Source organism: Lycorma delicatula, chromosome 2, assembly GCF_047948215.1.
Source record: "Lycorma delicatula isolate Av1 chromosome 2, ASM4794821v1, whole genome shotgun sequence".
Lineage (NCBI taxonomy): Eukaryota > Metazoa > Arthropoda > Insecta > Hemiptera > Fulgoridae > Lycorma > Lycorma delicatula.
Genome location: NC_134456.1, coordinates 108,705,880 through 108,721,331, shown reverse-complemented (window position 1 = coordinate 108,721,331; position 15,452 = coordinate 108,705,880). Strand labels below are relative to the sequence as shown.

General features: G+C 26.5%; 1 protein-coding gene across 1 annotated transcript in view; it reads right to left on the bottom strand.

The window, feature by feature from the left end:
- The window catches only part of Rab3GAP1 (RAB3 GTPase activating protein subunit 1), a 390,063-nt gene that overhangs the window by 323,638 nt on the left and 50,973 nt on the right, over positions 1–15,452 (bottom strand). The gene's annotated exons all lie outside the window — the stretch shown is intronic.

Genomic DNA, 15,452 nt, shown 5'->3' with positions numbered 1-15,452 from the left:
ATCTCTACACCCGTGCGCATACGCACAACGTTACTAGCATATGTGATGCAATAAAAATTAAATGCATTTTTATTATTGCCATTAACATTAACAACAAAATTCGTCAGAATGAATTCCTAACAGAATGCTTTAATAAAGAAACTTTTTTTTGAAAAATAGAAATACTTCCGTGATATATTATGCAATAATTTTATATTTAGCAACACCGGTTTTTAATATTACGTCATTAGTTACATTCCCCATTTCATAAAAACAGCCATAAAAATTATTCAAGATTAAGAAGAAAAAAAACGTTTACAACAGATTAATACTTACAAATTACATAATGATAAATTAAGTAATTTATTCGGAGAAATAAGTTTACACGTTTGGAATAACGGAAAATGTATAACGCATTCGATGTGCTCCCATACGTTCGTTTGTCAATACACAGATCTTATCAAAATAGAATCTTTGTTAAAATATGAAAAAAATTACTATCCATTTACATCCGTAATTCATCCTTTTACTTCTAAGTATTCTTCTGCATTATTTCCTTCTATTATTATTTTTCTAATTAACCTCCTCATCTAAATATGTATCATATCCGGCTACGCTATTTTTCCTAACACTTTTATATCGGTTATTCTATCTGTTAACTTTATCCCTTTTATATTTTTCCATAACTACATTTCAAAACTCAGTAAATATTTCTCTTCACATTTTTGAAGTCAGTATTTCACAGCCATATACAACTCCAAAAAAAAAAAATCTGATGTGGAAACCATATGAATTCCTTGTGTGCCTATTAAATTAGTACATAAAATTTACTTTCATTAATAACTTCTGATATTTTTCATTTATTTTTTATTGTTATTGAATAATGATTTACCGTAAATTTTTTTTACATTCAGAGGTTTTTAATAATTAATAAATCAATATATTTAAACTAAAAAAAAGTTTAAAAAAAAAAGGAGATGAAGTCTGATTCGAACCGATGTGCCTTCCGTTGTAAGATCCATTTCATTAATTAAAATTTTATTTGGCGATAACTCTGGCACCAATGAAAATAAGTACCACTTATGATACACCGTTGAAGAGCTCTCAATGAGGGCTTATTACTGCAGTTGCGAAAAACTATAATAATGCTAGTTTTACTGAGGAAACCCTTGTTATTAATTTTGTTTTTATCTTTTATAGTAGATTCTTTAAATCGAAGGGCGTCACTGGTGAGAGCTCAGATGATAACCCTAAACTTATTTTCTTTTTATAAACGGATGATATTTTTATTTTTGTTGGTTTGTAGTCTAGCTCCAATAGAAATGTTTTATACTGGAAAAATATTGCTACTTTAATCTACTTACAGTTTATACCAAAAAATAAAATAATGGGTTTGTTATTCATATAAATGAATAAAGAAATTTTGTGAAATATTTTTTGCAAAAAATAGATTAAAATTTGTCACTTCTTTTTAATATAAAGATTCTCCTCTTCGGGTAAATTTTATCAAGCAGAAGCACTTTTATTACAGCAGACAGAATCACAATTAATATGAAGTCAATTTTGATTAAATTTAAAACCAAATAGTATGCGACTAGAGGGAAGTGATTAAAATTAATTATTAAAATTACAATGTTGTATATGTCTTCTTTCTTTTTCTGTTTAGCCTCTGGAACCACCATAAGGTATTACTTCAGAGGATGAATGAGGATTGAATTTACATTCACACATATCATCCAAAAATCTTGTAGTCTCAGGTTGACCATTCCTAAGAAGTTAGGTTAATTGAAATCCAACCAACAAAGAACACCAGTGTCCATGATCTAATAGTCAAATCCGTATAAAAGTAATTGCCTTTTTTTATATGATTTATATGTCTTAAGAAACAAAATAATTACAAAATAGGAAACTGTTTTTCTCTATTTACCGGAAGTAGAGTGTAAGTTAAATAAAAATTTGTTCATCTTTATTAATATTAAAAAAAAATCGATACTCAACAAAATAAAACAGCTATTTGATAAGTCTGGATTAAATGACTATAAAAAATTACTTTTCTTTTTTCTAATTGTTTTGATAGGTTTTCATTTTCTTAATAGATTTCTTTAGCTCTTTTTCTACACCCCTCTTCTTCTTTCTTCTTTTATTTCATAAAGAAGAGGAAGAAGAAGATGAAAAGAGAAGATCTGTCTCAGAATTTTCCAATCCTTGTATTCCTCCTATCCTTGTTAAAGCTAAAAATTATACTGCATATAAGCATTTCGATTTTGTATACCCAGCGTTATTTGTAATTTTAAAACAACCCAATCTCGATGTGAATCCGATATTGGTTGGATAATATATGATGACTAGAAAAAAACATTAATCTAAGCCAAACTGGAAAAGGAAGATTAAAAAAAATACTTATTAGTCTATGAATTAGCTAATATTGAGAATTGGTCTATGTTATGTTTTGTGGAATTTTTTGCATTTATCTAAGGGATGTAAAGTCAAGTTAAGTTAAAGAAACATTACAAAAAGAATACTTTGCTTTAATTTCCTTAAAAACAAATTTCTATAATGAATTGAAATTAGATTTGTTAATAGGCAAGTAATTTTAAAACTCCAAAATCCAAAAATATCTGGATTTTGGAGTTTTTAGGATTTTGTTTATAATTGTATGAATTTTCAATATTTTTTTATTTGATCATCTTCGTACTTCATTGATTATGAATTCCCTCCTCCTACTCTTCAACAGAATATTTTGATATCTACTTCTTCCGGTAGAAGGAGATAGATAGCTCCTATAAAAACTATACAGAAGTACTGGAATTTCCTATACTTGTTACTTCTGATTCTTTTATACTGTGTTTCATAACTCTCATTTCTATTATTATATTTAGTTCGGGATATATTTTCTTTACCAGGCTTCTATTCCTCCAAACAGAAGAAATTTATGTAATTATATATTAAACTCGATGTTAAAAATTATCATATCCAACAGAATATATTAAAATTTAGGTAAAAATGTCTAATAACCGAACATTAAATAAACAATAATAAATAAATTCTAAATAATCTGAATTAAAATTTTACAAATAATAATTACAAACACAAATAATAAAATAATAATAATAATAATGTTCCAACACACAGATGTAAAGTTTCAATTTAAACTTAATGAAATCTTTTGGGTTTTCTACATCAAAAAGACACTAAGAATGATCACTAGCGATTAAACTGAATCCTCCTAAATGTTATAAATTTATTGATAGCAAGAGTAATTGTATAACAACAGAAATAACCAATGTTCCTCCAAGTACCATATCTTAATCATTATATAGAAATCTGAAAGAATCCACAGCTAAAATTCTCAAAAATATTTTGTACAAAAAGCAAAATATTTTAGTTGTTTTTTACAAAATTTTTAATATGTCCTAATGAACAGCAATTAAACCTTATCATTAAATAATAGCATTTTTCTATTAATTTAATTAAATTTTTCTATAATTCCTCATTGAACTTAATGATGACTTTTTAGCAACTGAAATGGTCATCTATTTAGTTTTTGTATTTAAGTAAAAAGAAAAATTTGTTAACAATTTTTGAGCATTTTCTTGTTTTTAGTTTATTTTCACACATTATTCTCTTTCAAAATTCATCTCCACCTGTATAATTCTGTATAATTATTTATAATTCTTATTTACATTTTGTAATTACGTATTTTTTGATCTTCTTTTTGTTTAATCGACTTTATAATCTTTACTTCCTTAAATAACACCATGAAAATATCAACAACTTGCTTAGATACACAGTGTCCCATAAGTTTCCATACATACGAAAAATAAACATTTTTTACTTCACATTTTATTTTTTATATTTCAGATATCCTAAAAAATGAATAACGAGCAATAGATTGAAATTATACTGACAGTCATTTACAATGGTAGTTATGTAGAGCATATACATATATATATAAATAAAAAAAAAGGTTTTCATAAAAAAATGTTATTTTTCTATGTATGGAAACTTATGGGACATCCTGTATTTTTTTCCTATAAACATTGAACAATAATGGAGATATTCTATAAACTTGTCTTACAGCAGTAGATCATATATGTAACTGAATGAAGTTTAATTTAAAAACCGGTAACAACTAAATATTGTAGGAAACATACATGTCTTTTTTTTTTTAATTCGATTTGAATATTAGGCTTAAATTATTTCCTGTTTTCATTTTTATCAACTTAAATCATTATGTCCTATTTTTCTAAAAATGGTTAATATATGTCATATGTTAAAAACTGTATCAAATAGCTGATACAACTATAAAAAACCCCTTAATTAAAAAAACAAATAAAATAATAATAATCATAATTAGTTAAAAATTCTATAATTATGAGAAGACAAGAAAAGCTTACAACAAATCAAAGAAAGAAAGATAGATAGAACTTTCGCTTTTTAAAGTAAGTAAAAAAAAGTGATAATAAAATCCAAAGGGCAGGAAACTTATCAATCTATTAAATAATACGTCTGTATTATAATATGGTCAACTTCTTTAAGTAAAGAAAAAAAAAACAAACTGGTTTTAATTTTATTAAGACTATAGATTACATTATTATAAAAAATAAAACAAAATTACAAATAAATACAGTTATATAGCCAAGATAAAAACTATTTATTAGTATTAAAATATATTTTTAAAAAATGTCAACTTTAATACAACAAAATATAATCTATAAATTAGTATTATAAGGCTATGTAAAAATATTTAAAGAATAAAATTTTACTTTATAATATATATATATATATATATAAATACTTGAAGGAAGGATCACGTCAATAAATGGAATCTTTAAAAAGCCGTTATTCAATTATAATTTTTCACGGTGTCTTGGATATTTTCAGCTCTTTTAAGAAGAGAATAATAATAATAGAACTAGCATTAGATATACTTTATAAACAGCTTTGGGATCTGTATAATACTGAAAGAAAAAAATAATAGGTAGAAAAAAACAAATCAGAAGAAATATTCTTATGAATTTAAAAAACTCTAAAACTGATTCTAAATCCAGATAGAAATTATCAAAATTGACTTCACCATATTAATTGTGATTCTATCTGCTAAAATATATAAATAAAAGTGTTTTGCCGCTCAGTAAAATTTACTTTCAGAAGAGAACGGAACATGTTGATATCAAAAAGAAATGTCAAATTTCAATTTATTATTTGCATTTAAGTTTAGTTGATATTACACTAATCATGTTGTACCTTGGCGGTTAAGTTTGAAGCTAATTAACTTCATAACAACTATAAAAAATTGAGAGTAATCTTATTTTATCTTGGCCTTTTTTCTGTTAACTTTTAAAACTTCATTTCATTACTGATATTTGCCTTAAAACTTAAAGAAAATAAACCGTTACGACAATTTTTTAATGTAATTCAAATTTACCTTCTTTATGAAATATATATGAAAAGATTCTAAAAATTAATAGATCTTGTTTTATTATAGTCTTTGGGGAATTTTAAGCATCATAATAAATGTAAAACTTCATAAATCGTTTAATCTTATTCCCAAACTACTTGCCTATTAACAAATCTAATTTCAATTCATTATAGAAATTTGTTTTTAAGGAAATTAAAGCAAAGTATTCTTTTTGTAATGTTTCTTTAACTTAACTTGACTTTACATCCCTTAGATAAATGCAAAAAATTCCACAAAACATAACATAGACCAATTCTCAATATTAGCTAATTCATAGACTAATAAGTATTTTTTTTAATCTTCCTTTTCCAGTTTGGCTTAGATTAATGTTTTTTTCTAGTCATCATATATTATCCAACCAATATCGGATTCACATCGAGATTGGGTTGTTTTAAAATTACAAATAACGCTGGGTATACAAAATCGAAATGCTTATATGCAGTATAATTTTTAGCTTTAACAAGGATAGGAGGAATACAAGGATTGGAAAATTCTGAGACAGATCTTCTCTTTTCATCTTCTTCTTCCTCTTCTTTATGAAATAAAAGAAGAAAGAAGAAGAGGGGTGTAGAAAAAGAGCTAAAGAAATCTATTAAGAAAATGAAAACCTATCAAAACAATTAGAAAAAAGAAAAGTAATTTTTTATAGTCATTTAATCCAGACTTATCAAATAGCTGTTTTATTTTGTTGAGTATCGATTTTTTTTTTTATATTAATAAAGATGAACAAATTTTTATTTAACTTACACTCTACTTCCGGTAAATAGAGAAAAACAGTTTCCTATTTTGTAATTATTTTGTTTCTTAAGACATATAAATCATATAAAAAAAGGCAATTACTTTTATACGGATTTGACTATTAGATCATGGACACTGGTGTTCTTTGTTGGTTGGATTTCAATTAACCTAACTTCTTAGGAATGGTCAACCTGAGACTACAAGATTTTTGGATGATGTGTGAATGTAAATTCAATCCTCATTCATCCTCTGAAGTAATACCTTATGGTGGTTCCAGAGGCTAAACAGAAAAAGAAAGAAGACATATTCAACACTGTAATTTTAATAATTAATTTTAATCACTTCCCTCTAGTCGCATACTATTTGGTTTTAAATTTAATCAAAATTGACTTCATATTAATTGTGATTCTGTCTGCTGTAATAAAAGTGCTTCTTTTTGATAAAATTTACCCGAAGAGGAGAATCTTTATATTAAAAAGAAGTGACAAATTTTAATCTATTTTTTGCAAAAAAATATTTCACAAAATTTCTTTATTCATTTATATGAATAACAAACCCATTATTTTATTTTTTGGTATAAACTGTAAGTAGATTAAAGTAGCAATATTTTTCCAGTATAAAACATTTCTATTGGAGCTAGACTACAAACCAACAAAAATAAAAATATCATCCGTTTATAAAAAGAAAATAAGTTTAGGGTTATCATCTGAGCTCTCACCAGTGACGCCCTTCGATTTAAAGAATCTACTATAAAAGATAAAAACAAAATTAATAACAAGGGTTTCCTCAGTAAAACTAGCATTATTATAAATATTTCCAAAGAAAACCGTAAATCCAAATGAACTCTCATTTGTGTATCATTTTAAAGACAAAGTAAAATTTTAATTGATTAAATTAATTTTAATTAAATAAATAAAGCAGTGCCCTTATAATTTTTATAATTTATTGATAATACATGAAAATATTTTATTAATTACACACATGCGCACACGTAACCAACCGCCTTCTTGTAGGCTGGAATCCACATTATTCCTCCGATATTCTCACTCATTCTAACTACAGAAGCTGCTGTACTAGGAGGGTGGAGACAAAAATATTTGGTAGAGTATTTAGTAAAGCTATACCTCTATAATTAGGATGATCTAGGGATCTGCTTTCTTATACAAAATCTTCATACCACATTTAGATCACAATCTAGGAGCATAAATAAACTCCATATTAACACCATCCAAAACGTTATAGCTTTCCAAAATGATGTAGCTTAAATAATTAAGATTATTTAATGGCATCCTGTAACTCTATTATGGTTATTTCATCTAATCCATGTAGTCACTAAAAAAACACCCCTGGCAATTTAACATACATTTAAATCCATCTCAATTATATTTAAATATCTTAATTTTAATTTGAAGCCAAGATGCTTAACAAAGTAAAGCAATAACCAATATTTGTAATATTAGTAGGAATATACTAGAATTATTATTAAAGTATGTACATTTTCTGCTAAGGTCGTTATAATTTTTATATTGAGTACATTTATCTAGCTTTCTTCATAACTAAATCACCTGTTGACGTGGAGTACAGCGATTTTTGAAAATGGAATATATCTGAAACGCATCAACAGGTTATTTAGTTATTATGATGAAGCTAAGAAAGGTAGATAAATGTACTATTTAAAAATGAGTATATTTGGATAACAATTTCAAAAAATATGTTTTTGACTTTTTGGATAATTGGGGTCTCATGCCTCGTAGGACTTTGTTAATGATTAAAATATTCACTAAAATTGATTTTAAATAAATTAATTTTTTTTAATTTTTCTTAAATTTGGGAGCTCCTTCATCAGGGGAGGGGTATTAAGTTATTTCGTGACTTTAATGTTTAACAAAAGACATTTAGAGCATCAAAAATTTGAAATTGCGAAAAAACATTTTTTATTTTTTTATTTTGGGGGTCCCATACTCATGGAGAAGCATTCAATTAAATTAGTTTTTAACAAATAAATCCTATGTGGTGACAATAAATTTAAAAATATAACTTTTTATAATTGTTTAAAAAATACAAAGCTAAATTCTAAACACCTTAATTCTAAAAATTGTAATTTTCTAGAAAGGGGGTGAAAATTTTTGGCTAATTTTTTTTTATCAAAGAGTAAGGACTAACAAAAAATTACAAATTTTTATTACAAATTTTTATTAAAATTACAAATTGTATTTTATACAAATTTAAATGCAATGGGTAACTTGCGAGATGGATTTAAATATAAAATAAATTTTAAATAAGTTTTAAAAAATTTAAAAGATTTTTTTGTTACTACAGACTATTGGAGTGGGATAGGTAAAACGTTTTAGTAAGAGTTACACACAAAAAAACTCCTATTAACTCTAAGCAAGATATAACTAAAACACACACACATATATACAAGTACATATATATAGTCATTTTTGGGGGGAGGGTATGAATATTAAATAAAACCTTTGGTAATTTATCACCTTCAAAAAAAAATTTCATCTTTTTTAAGAAAATTCTTTTGTTTAAGTACCCCAGTAAATGCTTGAAATTTTATTTCAGCCAAAACACCCCCAATCTCTTTTTCAATTTTTGTAAAAATTTAATACATTCATTCCTCCTGAAGGTAGTACCAACTATCTCTAGTCAGTAGTATCTGTAGTTTGAAGAAAATATATCAACAGGGTCCAGATTTCTAAAACCAAATTCAGGCCAACATACATACACACAAATGTCCTCTGACAAAAATAGACCTTTTGGACTTGGGAGTATTAGAATAAAAAATTTTTTCGCAAATTATTTACAATTATTTAAGTCTATTTTTTTTTGTTACTTTTTTAATGTCTACTTAAGGCACAAAACTTAAAGAATGACAAATTAAAAAAAAAATTAACAATCTGTATACTTCCCATTATAACTAAATAATAACTTTCCCATTATAGCAGTATATATTGCTAAAGCTTTGAAAGTAAAATTTTAAGATAAAATAAATGTGCTTAAAGGCCATATTAATTAAATACAAACACATGGGATAATGTTAAGATAAATACATAAATATAAAAGAAGTAGTACACAATGATGCACAGTTCAGAAGCTGCTATTGAAAATTATTTTGATCACATATTTATGTACATATTAAACGGGATACAAAGATTTGTCAAGTGGTTCGGCAATTAATACAAATGGCAACAGAATAATAAGGGGCTTTCTAGTAAGCTGAAGTATTGTGTTGAGTTACATGAAAACAGTGCTGTTGTCAGGTTTGATAAAAGTGGATATTGTTATTTTTTAAGAATAAGTGACTATTCTTTTTAAAAAAGATTGCACATTCATAAATATAACACAAAAATAAATTACATATTTAATTTTTTAAATATAAGTCTACATGATTCATAATTACGGGTGCCACATAATGATCTGACAGGCCATTTTAATATCTCAAAAATTCTTTGTGGCTTTTTGATGGAGCCCCAAGAGATGACATTATATTTTGGATGAGAATATATGTAGCCATAATAAATGGCAAGGTTAGCATTTTATTATGGCACTTCAGAGCAAAACAGTACGACTTCATTTTGTTGCAATCAAAATCAAATCTATCATTCCACGAGAACTTGTCATTGATTAAAACATCCAAAAATTTCACTTTGTGGGCAAAAAAATACTGTTATCATTAATGGGAACTATATATTAATTAAATAAAATGTTTATCTATTACTACATGTGTGTAAAAACAATAAAATCAAAACACGGAAAACTAAAATCAGAAGTTATAACTGATGTTTTTGTCCACAATTGTCGGTGATGAAAATTAAACAAAGTTAATTTTAAATGATAAACCAAATGAAATATATTTGTACAGTAATATAACAGTGTTTTGTAATTTATATAATAATGCATTCGATTTTGCAGTCTTCTTCTGTAATTGTGTCAGATGTTTTCCTAATTCTGCAATCAATGGATGTTACTGCTGACTGTAATTTTTGACTAAGGAAGAGATATCCCTTCCTACATATTTATGCAATTAGGATAAGACTGAAAATGTTAAATTAGAACAGATTCTATTTATATGGTTCTTCATAATCGAATGCATTCATATTTCAAAATATTCATCGGTGTTAAAATGTTCTTTTTCTTGCGTACTTATAGAATATCAAGGTTGTAGTAAATCTTGGTGGATTTCTGATTTACTTCAATGAGGTGACTGAAAAACATAAATTCTACATTATAAAATGTTTTTATGTAATAACATCATCGACATGAAGATAGCATTGTTTCACTATTTGGCAACCACTTCATAGAAGCAACTCACAAGTCCTCCTACATTAATGATTATGTTGATAATACACATACAAATAAAAAAGAAGCTCATCTTAATGTATTTAATTAAAATAAAATACACACACAACATATTATGACAAAATTTGATGCAATATATGTTCTATCCACATGATGGGTACCATAGAACTGTTGCATTGTGATTTTCTGGTAGTTGTAACATGATAATTGGGTGCAGAGAATTCAAATTAATAATAATGATATTTCACTTGCCCATAATGTGAAATTCTGGACATTTTATTAGATGACAAAATCTCTTGAGATGGTCAAACTTATTTTATTACAACAAAATCAAACCATACGTTTTCTGTTGTCACATTTAATAAAAAACAATGATTATTATTTTGTTAAATATCAATTCCCGTCAACATATATTCCCATTTAAAATACATCATCTCTTCAAATATATATATTTTCGGTCTATGCATTTATAGGATTAGAAGATATGCTAAAAAATTTAAGAATTTAAGAATAATGATAACTCAATTAAGAATACTGAGTGAGATAAGACATATCTTACCTTAATTTTTCAGGAAAGTACTTCCGCAGGATCCTGCATCCTCAGTAATGATTGAAATAATTCTGTTTATTTAACAGAATTAAATTTTAATGATTATAAATTTAAATTAACTTAATTATAATTTAAATTTTATGATTTTAAAAATCATGATAGAAGAATATACATATGGTAAAAGCCTGGTGATACTGCAAGGTATCAGAGAGATTATATCATGGTAAAACAAAGATTTAGAAATCGACTCATAGAAAGTAAAGCATATCCTGAAGCAGGCATTGATAGTAACCATAATTTAGTGATAAAGAAGTGTAGATTGGGGTTTAAAAACCTAAAAAAATTTGTCAGTTGAATTGGTTGAGTTTAGAGAAGCTTGACGAAAAGGATGTAAAGAAAATTTTTGAGAAGGGCATCGCAAGAGATCTGAGTAAAAATTATAAGGTAGAAAATATAAAAGGAGATTGGGAGAATATTAAAAAGGAAATTCTTAAATCAGCAGAAGCAAACTTACGCGGAACAAAAATTGAACTGGTAGAAAACCTTGGATGTCAAAGGATATATTGCAGCTGATGGGTGAATGTAGAAAGTATAAGAATGCTAGTGATAAAGAAGGTAAAAGGAACTATTGACAATTAAGAAATACTATAAACAGCAAGTGCAAATTAGCGAAAGAAGAGTGAATTAAAAAAAAAGTGCTCAGAAGTGAAAAGAGAAATGATCACTGGTAAAACAGATCAAGCATACAGAAAAGTTAAGGAGAATTTTGTGGTACACAAATTAAAATCTAATAATGTGTTAAATAAAGACAGTATACAGATTTATAATACAAAAGAAAAGATTGATAGGTGGGTGGAATATATTAAAGAGTTATATGAAGGAAATAAATTAGCAACTGGTGTTATAGAGGAAGAAGAAGAAGTCAGAGAGGATGAAAAGGGAGATACAACGCTGAGATCTGAATTTAAGGCTCCTGGGATAGACAGAATACCTGCAGAATTACTACGCAGTGCAAGTGAGGAAGCGCTAGATAGATTATACAAACTGGTGTGTAATGAAAAATGTTCTTTAATGAAAAATGGGAAGTTCCATCAGTCTTCAAAAAAACTGTTACTGTCATGACACCAAAGAAAGCACGAGCAGATAAATGTGAAGAATATAGAACAATTAGCTTAAACATTCATGCATCAAAAATCTTAACTAGAATTCTGTACAGAATTGAGAGGAGAGTGGAAGAAGTGTTAGGAGAAGACCAATTTGGTTTCAGGAAAAAGTATAGGAACGAGGGAACAATTTTAGCACTGAGATTAATAGTAGAAGGAAGATTAAAGAAAAACAAACCAACATACATGGCATTTATAGACTTCGAAAAGACATTTGATAATGTAGACCAGAATAAAATGTTCAACATTTAAAAAAATTTAGGGTTCAAGTGCAGAGATAGAAGAACAATTGCTAACATTTATAGGAACCAAACTGTAACAGTAATAATCAAAGAACACAAGAAAGAAACCATAATAAAAAGGGAGTTTGACAAAAATGTTCCTTATCCCTGTTACCTTTTAATCTTTACATAGAACTATTAATGATGTTAAAGAACAATTTAGATCCAAAGTAATAGTGCCAAGGTGAAAAGATAAAGGTTCTATGATTTGTGATTATATAGTAATTCTAGCTGAGAATAAAAAAGACTTAGAAGAAACAATTAATGGCATGGATGAAGTCCTATGCAACAACTACCACATGAGAATAAACAGGAACAAAATGAAAGTAATGAAATGTTAATATCATTTGCATACATGTTAACAATAAATTAAATAGGATGATGAAGTGCATCGAACAAGTACTGCAATTGAGATTTACTTGAGAGTCTATTCAGAACTGATTAATTATTCTGTATACTTGGTACAGGATGCAGCTGCATTTCATTCCGTCACATGGTAGATTTCTAACTGTTAAGTGATATGAAGCACACATGGTTCATAGAATGCAATGCGCCAGGATTTTACTGTAACATAACTCATTCATCCCCAAATAAAACACTGTGGGGTTGACTATCAGGCACAGGGTGTTTTCCTATAAATATTTCAATATACAAAACAACAATAACAATTATAATTAATATACAATATAATATTACAACCCAAATTGATATATCACCTGACCATCAACAAATTGTTTAAGTTTAATTTTTAGTTCTAATGTCTATTGATAATTCAGAACATTGCACTTCGTCCACATTCAATTCATTTACATCAATAAATTTAGGATACCCATAATTTTAATATATACTATTGTATATCTTGGCTATCTTAACATAATATTTTACTATTATTTGAATTTATTAAATATATTCCTTGTACCACTTTGGTTAAATCTTTTTCATTTACAATCGTTAACCTTTCTTTAATTGGCATTATTGTTTTTTTTTCATTTTTGATTATTTACCAAATAATCCAATAATAAAAACTGATTATTCTTCACCATAAGGTCAAAATTAACATTTGTAACCACTATACAGGAGTTCACTAAACAGAATAAAAAAATTTCAACAATCACTTTAAATTGAATACATTTCAAAAATGTATTTTATTTTTCTGTCAAATAATTAAATAAAATGATTTTTTTTAAAATAAATATAAAATTTTTAGAAGATTTTACTAAGAAAATCCAAAAATAAAACGATTCTAAATTATAATTTTCAATTAATATTAAATAATCAGATGTTTTAGCAAATCTGATGTGGACATCATATGACTTCCTTGTACGCCTATTAAATTATATATACATATTTTTAAAAGTACATAAAATTTTATTTTGCCAATAACTTCTGATTTTTTCATTTTTTTTTTTTTTTTTACTGTTATTGATTTATTATTATTGTAATTTTTTTACAATCGGAGTTTAATAATTATTAACAAATCAATATATTTAAATTTAAAAAAAAAGAAAGATGATGAAGTCTGATTTGAACCGATGTGCCTTCCCATGTAAGATCCAAATATTTCATTAATTAAAATTTTATTTGGCTGTAACTCTGGAACCAATGAAAATAAGTACCAGTTATGATATATCGTTGAAAATCTCTCAATGAGACCTTATTACTGCAGTTAAAAAAAAAGTCCAAATTAAATTTTTTTTTAAATTTGGGCTTTTTCAGGCACTTTTGGTTCAGTCGACTGCAATCAAATGGAGAAGTGCAAAACTAGATGTTACAACAGTCATAAATCCAAAATTTTAACATCCTACAGCTAATCATTTTTGAGTTATGGGAGATATATACGTACGAACAGACGTCACACCGAAACTAGTCAAAATGGATTCAGGGATGGTCAAAATGATGTATCCATTGAAATCTGAAAACCGAAATTTTTCACGTTCACAATACTTCTTTTACTTTGCACAAGGAAGTAAAAATAGGAAGAGAAAAGATTATGGAAGTAAAAGAAGTAATATAATTTGCTTACATCAAAAATTAATTTAAACGTCAGGAAAACATTTTTGAAAGTATATGTTTGCAGTGTAGCTTTATATAGAAGTGAAACTTGGACAATTAGATTACCTGAGAAGAAAAGATTAGAAGCCTTTGAAATGTGGTGCTATAGGAGAATGTTAAAGATCAGATGGGTGGATAAAGTGACAAATGAAGAGGTGTTGCAGGAAATTGATCAAGAAAAAAGTATCTGGGAAAGTATAATTAAGAGACAGACTTATAGGCCACATATTAAGGCCTCTTGGAATAGCTGCTTTGATACTGGAGGGACAGGTAGATAGGAAAATTTTGCAAGCAGGCAATGTCTGGAATAAATGAAACAAATTGTTAGGGATGTAGGATGTTGGGAGTATACCAAAATGAAATGACTGGCCTATTATGTAATATATAATACTATTATATAAATATATTTATTTTATTAGATCAACCAAAGCACAGAATAAATAAAGTAGGTTGACTTATCTTATTCCACTATATATGCAGGAATGCTTTCACGATTTACAATTATTTATTTTATTTAAAATTATTTTAATAAGGGAGAGACAGATAGTAAAGTAAATTCAGTTAAATGGATAGCATGCATAATTGCTTTACTTAAAATTATTTTTATTTGATTTTAATTTTATGCTTTGACATCATATTTTTACATATGTAAACAATTTTACAATTTAATTTTTAATGTTAATTTTAATTAATTTTTCATAATTTTAAATTTTGTTTTAATTTTTAATTTAACTGAATAAAAGTTTAAATTAAAAAAATTAAAAAAAATTAAAGATTTTAAATGTTAAATAAAATAAATAAATGCATGATATGTTATTATATTTATGACACTTATAATGTAATTTGAGATGAATATGTAATGCAGCTGATGATGCAAGTAAATATTCACGCTCCTGCATATATAGTGGAGGAAGAAGGTA